Source organism: Carassius auratus, unplaced genomic scaffold (genome assembly GCF_003368295.1).
Source record: "Carassius auratus strain Wakin unplaced genomic scaffold, ASM336829v1 scaf_tig00216339, whole genome shotgun sequence".
In the NCBI taxonomy this organism is placed as follows: Eukaryota; Metazoa; Chordata; class Actinopteri; order Cypriniformes; family Cyprinidae; genus Carassius; species Carassius auratus.
Genome location: NW_020528517.1, coordinates 172,290 through 182,769, shown reverse-complemented (window position 1 = coordinate 182,769; position 10,480 = coordinate 172,290). Strand labels below are relative to the sequence as shown.

The 10,480-nt window shown below is 37.9% G+C and overlaps 1 protein-coding gene across 1 annotated transcript in view; it reads right to left on the bottom strand.

Annotated features, from left to right (window-relative positions):
- Positions 1-1,742: 1,742 nt before the first annotated feature.
- The window catches only part of LOC113097636 (uncharacterized), a 24,749-nt gene continuing 16,011 nt past the window's right edge, over positions 1,743-10,480 (bottom strand). Inside the window, exon 2 of the mRNA XM_026262904.1 lies at positions 1,743-2,592. The gene's annotated coding sequence lies outside the window, so the exon portion shown is untranslated. The remainder of the gene's footprint in view (positions 2,593-10,480) is intronic.

The window sequence follows — 10,480 nt, the reverse complement described above, 5'->3', positions numbered from 1 at the left end:
CCCATTTGAATCTGCTAAATGTTTAATAATGTGCCCTTTAAAGTTTCCCTGTAAAATAGCGACCCCTGCTGACCGGTTACTCCCAAATGAAAACCATATTTTTTTCCCCCATTGACTCCCCCAAAAAGAAATATCCGATTTAGTAGCATGAGTCTTCCTGTATAAAATAAAAATCAGCACCTTTGTTTTGAAAAAATAAAAATAAACATTTCCTTTTCAATTGGTCTCTAGCACCTCTGGCATTTACAGATAAAACAGATACAGACATAAAAACTCAGAACTAATAACGTTAACTGTATGAACTTCTTTGCAAAAACTGCAGAGATAACTGCTCTAATGTAATCATTAGCTGCCTCAGTGCCCTTTATTACACATGCGGGCAGGGGCGTAGCAGTCATTTTAAAAGTGGGGGGGGGACAGCTGTATGGTGATTTGACCCAAAGCTTATGTTCATAATAAATTCTAAACAGAATACCAATTGGCATTTTACTTTTTCAAATTTGGGAACATGACATGATAGCTTACAGGAACCTATTTTTGTTAAATCATACTCGAAATTTAAAAATACTGCAGGACTTTGAGACCAATGGGAGACCATCTATATATTTTTGTTTTTATGAAATAAAGATATTTTATGATATTTACAATATTTCAGTTGCACTACATTTGAACAATAACTTTTTTTTTTTAACAGTTGGACAAAAACAGGTGTTAAATGAGTATACAGATTACATCTACAGTAATTTTATACAACATACATTTTATGAAAAATATGAGACAGATAATCTGTGAAAAAATCAAGCTCCTCTGGCTCCTCCCAGTGTCCTATTGCCATTTGCAGAAATACATCACTCCCGGTAAAAAAACAAAACAACCAATCAGAGCTGCGGTCCGTAACTTTGTTTGTGTTCAAAATGTAGAAAAATTTATATAATAAGCGAGTACAACATGAATCTATTTTCCAAACCGTGTTTTTGGCTAGTCCTGAATCACTAGGGTGCACCTATAATAAGTGTTTATATTCGGACTATTTTAGATTGCTTCGGGGATACCGCGGCGGAGTAACCCAGATACAAATCTCACCTGTACACATTCTGGAGAGGTTGAGCAACTGCCCCCTCTCTCTGCCAGTGACGTCACAGCCTGCCTTTCCTGCAGACTAGTTAGGACATAAAACAGTAACAGTTATGAATTAAAAGAATAAAATTTGATAAAGTATTTTAAGATATTCGTTGCAAAACAAATATGATTTATTGTGAAATGATAATTTTACTCCGCGAGCAGCACGTAGACAAACAAAAGACAGCAGAAACCAATAATATTGTTACGTCTTATTTAGCAGACGCTTTTATCCAAAGTGACAATTAGGAGAGCATTTAACACACTGAATCCGGCACGACGTGACGAGGTCCATACGGGTTCAATAGGTTAAATCATAACATGAAAACTTTATCGCGCGATTCGTGTCATCGCGACATACTGTAACATACTTACAGTGTGTGTTTGAAAAAAGGATGTAATCGTCCTTTACTTTTTTCTGGGGTGCATTTTATCCCAGACGGCCTAATAGCAAAGTGAACAAACGAACGAACGAAAATTCAGAAGAGCAACAAGAGATTTGAAGCTCATAGCAGACGCGCCCAGGAGATGATTCGCTCTGTGATTGGCTGAATGTTACTTCACTCAAATCTAAGTAACAAATCAGAGAACACTACTGGAAATATTCACGCTGGATCCTAAAAAAAAAAGAAAAAAAATTAGCAGGGGTCAGAATCACCTGTTTCTAAAAGTGCGGGGGACGTGTCCTCCCCGTCCCCCCCGGTTGCTACGCCCCTGCATGTGGGGTTACCTTAAGAAATGGTTGCACTTCAACAAAGCATACAAGATGTTTCCTTTTCAAGTGTCTTTAATTTTGTTTCCATTCACAAATGTTCTGATCCCCACGAAATAAGCCTTCTCTCCTCTCTTTCTTGCCGCTTCTACAGTTGGCCAGAACCGGCCACGAATGGCTCTGTCTTCAGCGGTCAGGTCTTCTTTGAACCGAAGCTTCTTGCTGCTCAGGAACTCACTCTTCTTAGATGTCCTCCAGATTAAGTCTCTCGCTGTTCTCGATATAAACCGGATGATCACTGGTCTTGGTTGCTGATTGGAATTGCCATCTTTGCGTCTCCCAATTCTGTGGACAACGTCAATTGCCTCAATCACTTCTCCAACCTCACTAGCCGACAGCACCGCACGGCAGACCTCTTGCACACGAGACTTCAAGTTTTCATCCTCTCTCTCTGGGATCCCGTGCAAACGTAGGTTCTGTCGTCGGCTGCATCGATCACTCTCATTTACTTTGGTTTCCATTTCACAGACTTTTCTCTGGAGTGTCTCGCATGAAGCTTTTAAGGTGCTATTCTGTTTTTTCAGATCTGCCACTTCTTTATGACAAAAGTCCAAAGACTTTTTCAGACCATTTATCTGGACTGTATTGTACTGTACCGCCTTGTCTGTCTGATCCGCTCTTTCGTTTATCTTGTCAATGACGGCAGAAATGATGGTATCCTGAAGTTCCAGAAGCGATGGCTGTTCTTCGTTGCCTCTTCCCTTACGAAAGGAAAATTTATTTACCAATATATTTCTTAAAATATATTGTGATATATTGTAATATATTATTTTCCCTTTTTATTTTCTAATATTTTATATATTTGAATACATTTAATAATATATTGATGACACATATATTATATTAGATGGCTGCATATATGAAAATAAAACACCTAACCCTAAAAAAATTCTAACAAAAGGTTTCTCAGCTGTTTTTTGTAGTATTAGGTGTCCTTAATAACATGCTAAAAGTTTACCAAAGTTTGACCACTAGAAAGGTGTAATTTTCAAGATGGCGTCCAAGATGGGCAGGGAGCCCTTAAAATATCCTAACTCCTTCATTATTTGACTTAGTCAAGTAATCTTGGTGTCTAACCACATGTTTTCTGGGTCTGTGAATCCATTGGACTTGTCTAAATTGCACTAACATGATTAGATACTTATGGAATACATGATTTTGTGAGAATACTGTAAGGTTTTATCATTGTTTGGGGTGAACCAGAGATGTAAACAATTTAGCCTATGTCATGTAACTTGTTTTGCTAAAACACAGACTTTACATTCAATGTAAAAGTTATTGCACCCAAAAGTAACTTAAATTGGAGTTGTATGACTTTGATCATAACTTTGATCATAAACAACCCTGTATTAGCCCGAACAGAGGCCTGTGTGTGAAACCTCTAAAATGGTCACTCTTTTCAATTTTAATAAGGTAATTAATATGTAATGCATCCTTTATAGATTTTAGAGTATAAAGGTGGCATTATACTAAACCCAACAAACCAAAATTCACAATTTTCAGCAATTCAGAAGATGGTAGAATAGAATATTGACATTTGATATTGCGTGACTCATTGTAATGTTGTTGGCAGCACAGTGTATACCATTTTGCTCAAACAAAATTCATCCTTGACTACTTAAAAGAAAAGTTCTTTATTTTTTGTAATTTAATTTAAAAAAGTAAACTTTTTTTTTTTTTTATTCTGTTACGATTTACAGCTTAGGAAAATAAAAAATTCAGTATCTCAAAAAATTTGGACATTCCATTTTGAGCTTGAGTATTTTTATTAATTATTAGTATAAATACTGGTTACCTCCTGGGCTAGTTCAGAACATGCAACCGCAATTATGGGAAAGACTACTGACTTGACTGGTGTCCAGAAGACAATCATCATAACCCTCCGCTAGGAGGTTAAGCCACAGAAGGTCATTACTGAAAGGGCTGGCTGTTCACAGAGTGCTGTATCAAAATATATTTATAGAAAGTTGACTGGAAGGAAAAAGTGTGGTAGGAAAAGGTGCATAAGCAACAGGGATGACTTCAGCCTTGGGAAGATTGTCAGGAAAAGCAGATTCAAGAACTTTGGAGAGCTTCACAAGGAGTGGGCTGAAGCCGGAGTCAGTGCATCAAGAGTCATCAAGCTCAGACCTCTTCAAGAAAAGGGCTACAGCTGTCACATTCCTAAAACCAAGCCACTCCTGAACCAAAAAAAAAAAAAAAAAAAACATCAGAAGCATTTCACCTGGGATAAGGAGAAAAAGAACTGGACTGTTGCTCAGTGGTTCACAGTCCTCTTTTCAGATGAAAGTTAATTTTGCATTTCATTTGGAATTCAAGGTCTGGAGGAAGACTGGAGAGGGACAGAATCCAAAGTCCAGTGTGAAGTTTCTGAAGTCAGTGATGATTTGAGTGCCGTGACGTCTGCTGGTGTTGGTTCATTATGTTTTATCAAGTCCAAAGTCAATGCAGCCATCTACCAGGAGATTTTGTAGCACTTTATGCTTCCATCTGCTGACAAGCTTAATGTAGATGCTGATTTAATTTTGCAGCAGAAATTTAGCACCTATGTCAGGGATCTAGGAGGGAGGACCCAATTTCATTGGGAGGTAATAAGGTTTTATTGACAAAACAGACTGATACAAGAGGGTAGTGAAGTGAACAATAGATAACACAACAGGATAACAGCTAACAGGAACAGCTTAGGGGAGGCCACTGGGAAAGCTTCAGGAAACAACTGGCAGAATACTTGGCAACAGAGGGGGCAGCAAAACCAGGCTGATGGAGAAGACCACACAAGGCACCGTAGAGCAGATCTCAGACACTTGTTAACCACTGACTCTGAAACAGACCAAGTGCCAGGTAGGTAGAACCAGGGCAGAACACACGGGGACAGGTCAGGAACTCGATCACAAAACTAGACAGGACAAAGCTCCAAAAAAACACAAATTAAACTCAAGACAAGGAAAGATATAAGCCAATGAACTAATAAAAGGTTAAGTAACAAGATAAGAAATTACCAGTTTAACCAACAAGAATCAAGACTAGAAAAGCCAAATAAATATTACACATAAAAGCCAAAAGCAAGAACAAACAAATTACTAAAATAAGGAGCAAGACAAAAACATAGAACTGCAAGGACTAGACAAGGGCATAAGACCAACCAGACAAGGAGACACGGGCGCGTATTCAGCCACATACAGAGACAGAGAGGGTGTGAATGACCATGAACCAGCAAACAAAAAAGGGTAAGGGGCACTATAAATAAGGAGGAAAATACATGAGGGACAGTTGAGCACAATTATACTGACCAGGCTGATGAGGGGGGTGTGGTAAACAGGAAACAAGGAGGAGGGGCTAAAGGAGCACATGGCCGAGAAAACAATTAACAAAGCCATGTGCTGATACTAGACACAAGAAACAAAACATAAAACAAAGTGCAAAACCCTCACAACCTACCCACAGTGCCAAAACACCCTTTCAAGTGATTTGCTGACCATGATATTATTGTGCTTGATTGGCCAGCCAACTCACCTGACCTGAACCTCACAGAGAATCCATGGGGTATTGTGAAGAGGAAGATAAGTAACATCTGCAAAACAATACAGAGGAGCTGAATGCCCCATCAAAGCAACCTGCAGTACCACAGACAGTAATTGCAAAAGGAGCGCTAACCAAGTATTTATAGCATAATTAAACCTACTTTGGAGATCTTGAACATTTCTGTTTTGTAGATCTTTTTTTGATTGATCTTTGAGAAAATATTCTAAATTTTTGAGATACTGAAGCTGTAAGTCGTAACCATCAGAAGTCAAACAAAAACTCTTTACATATTTCAGTTTGTGCATGTGCAATAAATGTAGAATATAAAAGGTTTGCCTTTTTTAATTAAATTACAAAAAATAAATAACTTTTCCATGATATTCTTTTTTTTTTTTTTTACATGTACCTGCATGTACTTAAGGGAAATTGTACATATTTTCCCCATAAACATGCTTGTAACCAATTGCTTTAATTGGACTTGTAATCACTTATCTATCATGCAAATATGCTAGTTATAATATTACATGGCAAAAACATGTATCAGGCACCAATATTTCTGGTCTAGGAAGAATACAAAGGAGTAATGGTCATTTTAAGGACCTGGCGGCAGCCATTTTGAAAAATGGGGCCTTTCTTGGAGTCAAACTTTGGTAAACTTTTATTATGTTTTTAAGTACATTTGATACTACTGTAAACCACTGAGAAACGTTTTGTTAGAATTTTTTTGGGGTCAAGACATATTTGCAGCTGACTATATAATATATTGCAAAATATACAAATGATTGCCGCTTTCAATATATTGCAATATACTGGAAAAAATAAATATATATAATAATACAGTATTGTTCAAAATAATAGCAGTACAATGTGACTAACCAGAATAATCAAGGTTTTTAGTATATTTTTTATTGCTACGTGGCAAACAAGTTACCAGTAGGTTCAGTAGATTGTCAGAAAACAAACAAGACCCAGCATTCATGATATGCACGCTCTTAAGGCTGTGCAATTGGGCAATTAGTTGAAAGGGGTGTGTTCAAAAAAATAGCAGTGTCTACCTTTGACTGTACAAACTCAAAACTATTTTGTACAAACATTTTTTTTTTCTGGGATTTAGCAATCCTGTGAATCACTAAACTAATATTTAGTTGTATGACCACAGTTTTTTAAAACTGATTGACATCTGTGTGGCATGGAGTCAACCAACTTGTGGCACCTCTCAGCTGTTATTCCACTCCATGATTCTTTAACAACATTCCACAATTCATTCACATTTCTTGGTTTTGCTTCAGAAACAGCATTTTTGATATCACCCCACAAGTTCTCAATTGGATTAAGGTCTGGAGATTGGGCTGGCCACTCCATAACATTAATTTTGTTGGTTTGGAACCAAGACTTTGCCCGTTTACTAGTGTGTTTTGGGTCATTGTCTTGTTTAAACAACCATTTCAAGGGCATGTCCTCTTCAGCATAGGGCAACATGACCTCTTCAAGTATTTTAACATATGCAAACTGATCCATGATCCCTGGTATGCGATAAATAGGCCCAACACCATAGTAGGAGAAACATGCCCATATCATGATGCTTGCACCTCCATGCTTCACTGTCTTCACTGTGTACTGTGGCTTGAATTCAGAGTTTGGGGGTCGTCTCACAAACTGCCTGTGGCCCTTGGACCCAAAAAGAACAATTTTACTCTCATCAGTCCACAAAATGTTCCTCCATTTCTCTTTAGGCCAGTTGATGTGTTCTTTGGCAAATTGTAACCTCTTCTGCACATGCCTTTTTTTTTAACAGAGGGACTTTGCGGGGGATTCTTGAAAATAGATTAGCTTCACACAGACGTCTTCTAACTGTCACAGTACTTACAGGTAACTCCAGACTGTCTTTGATCATCCTGGAGGTGATCATTGGCTGAGCCTTTGCCATTCTGGTTATTCTTCTATCCATTTTGATGGTTGTCTTCCGTTTTCTTCCACGTCTCTCTGGTTTTGCTCTACATTTTAAGGCATTGGAGATCATTTTAGCTGAACAGCCTATCATTTTTTGCACCTCTTTATAGGTTTTCCCCTCTCTAATCAACTTTTTAATCAAAGTACGCTGTTCTTCTGAACAATGTCTTGAACGACCCATTTTCCTCAGCTTTCAAATGCATGTTCAACAAGTGTTGGCTTCATCCTTAAATAGGGGCCACCTGATTCACACCTGTTTCTTCACAAAATTGATGACCTCAGTGATTGAATGCCACACTGCTATTTTTTTGAACACACCCCTTTCAACTAATTCAACTAATTGCCCAATTGCACAGCCTTAAGAGCGTGCATATCATGAATGCTGGGTCTCATTTGTTTTCTGAGAATCTACTGAACCTACTGGTAACTTGTTTGCCACGTAGCAATAAAAAAATATATGAAAAACCTTGATTATTCTGGTTAGTCAAATTGTACTGCTATTATTTTGAACAATACTGTATATGGCTAATATATTACATGATATTTTCCAATATACTGCAATATATTTTTGTTTCATAAGGGTTGCCTTTTTCATTTGAGGTTTTGTAGGCGTGTTAGGAGATGAGACACACTCCTCAAAAGCACTAGCCTGGCATGCATAAGAGTGTATTTCTCGGACAGTTCGTTTTTCCTTAGTTGCCACCACTTCCATTGCGCTGTTATGTTAGCTGCAGAGTTAGCAATGACTAGCTTGAATAATAAGACGCTATTTTTCCGAAAACCGGCAGGAAAAAAAGAAATTCAATAACACTGCAGTTGCGAAACCAGAAAAAAAAAAAACTTTTAGCAGCAAAATTAAATTCTAAAAGTTAATTTGAGCAGCAATCTTCAACAGTCGTTTCAGGTCTATTCAAATCGCGTCTGGTCTCGCCGCCATCTTGAATCGGACTCCCCATCTCCTGTCAGTCGCTCACCAGCAGGTGGTGCAAGCAGCTTCTGATGAAGACCAAAGCAACAGGTGGATTAAGTAATACAGTTACAAAAACTGATCTACATAAATAGAGCAGGTGCTAAGCAGAAGTTTTGATTATCAGTGCATGTGGAAAAGCTGATTGTGTGAATGTGAATGTTTATTTCAACATCTTTGCCTTTACCATAGACTGTATAAAGGCTGTTACCCATAGCCTATTAAGCAGCATTCTCTACCATAAAGGAGATTATAATGGGATTTTACCCAACGCTGAAGTACAGAATATTACATCTAAGGAAGACATATATTGCTTTTGGTTGTTTAGTTTCCGTAACTTTGTGTCATGGCTTGTGTGTCGCTGTGCTGTAATACTGGGGATCCCCTCACGTCACACTCCAGGATTCACAAATGACGAGTAAGGGGCCTTTCACATATTGCGCTTAAAAATGCGCTTGCGGTATTCTGAAAAGTTTAGATGTTTTTAACTCGATGCGGTGCGGACGCACCTGGAAAAAACAAGCGTATCCACACCGTATCGAGTTAAAAACATCTCAACTTTTCAGAATGCTGCAAGCGTTGCTAGCTTCCTCACCTTTTCCATAACAAAGTTCAGCTTAGCCAAGATGAAGGAACAGCATATCAAAGCTGTATATGGATTGCCATTTTTAAATTAATTTAGTAGCAGAGCAACTACAAGCAGTTTTTAGTGCTGCAAATCCATTTATCCATTGCTGAAATGTCCACGTCTTCATGGAGAGAGCAGGGACCCAAGGGACCATCTGACAATTCCACTGACTGGGTTAAAATGTCCAATGTGTTTAAATAACGTACTGTCAAATTCTAAATCTTGTATTTCTCATAGTGATTATCTACAGGTGAGATTTTGCCAATACCTCCCCAGATAGCAAATGACATGTGGCCCAGTTCTGGCCCACATCTCCCATATTCTTCTGGCCCACATACCGCGCGGAATGACGGCGATGACTCAACCTGAGTCTGGCTGACATATGTCAGCCACAACTGAACCAGATCTGGGCCACATCTCAGAAATGGTGTGGGTGACATCTGGGCCAGATCTGGCCCAGTTTTGTCTGACAGAAGTCAGCCACAACTGTACCAGATCCATGCCGCATCTCACAAATGGCATGGGCGACACCTGGCCCAGATGTCAACCATGCCATTTCGGAGATGTGGCCCAGATCCGTCCCAGTTGTGGCTGACTTCTGGGTTAGATATGGCCCATATTTACCCTTTTAGACACAAAAGAATATGTAATTCATCCAGAATTAAGAAAACACTCATGTAAACTGCTTTATTAAAATATAAAAATTAGACAAATAAATATACATACATGAATACAACTGCATGTATAGATATAAAACAAATACATTTACATTATTACAAAATAAAAAATACAGATAAATATTTATAAATATAGTTAAATACACATTAACATTACATTTACATTTAGCAGACACTTTTCTGTCCAAAGCAACTTACAAATGAGGACAATGGAAGCAATCAAAATCAACAAAAGAGCAATGATATACAGGTGCTGGTCATATAATTAGAATATCATCAAAAAGTTGATTTATTTCACTAATTCCATTCAAAAAGTGAAACTTGTATATTATATTTATTCATTACACACAGACTGATATATTTCAAATGTTTATTTCTTTTAATTTTGACGTTTATAACTGACAGCTAAGGAAAATCCCAAATTCAGACGCGGCAGAGAGGAGTGAGTATGAGAAACATTCAGATACACAGGCTGATTCAGTCTTCTGAATTGGGAGTAGTGAACATGCATTATAAACTTCTTTCAAATTAGAAACTGTTGGGGAGATAAAATGTGCAAGATAACATATATGTACTAATAAAAACATCAAACAAAATTTTTTTATCTTTTACTCTCCAATAATGAAAGCAGAACTGATAAGGGAGCCCTTGATACTGTGACACAGCTCTTTCAAATTAACATTACCTTTTCTGCAGTGGCGGTAGTTTGTATGCCCATCTATAGTTGCCATCATCTAAGGTCTTTTGAGTACTGGTATCATCTGAAGTCCTCACAAGTCCTGCAAGTCCTGTGCTGTGCAGTTTCTAATAACCTTGGGATGGACATTTGCAGAAACAGGAAGGAA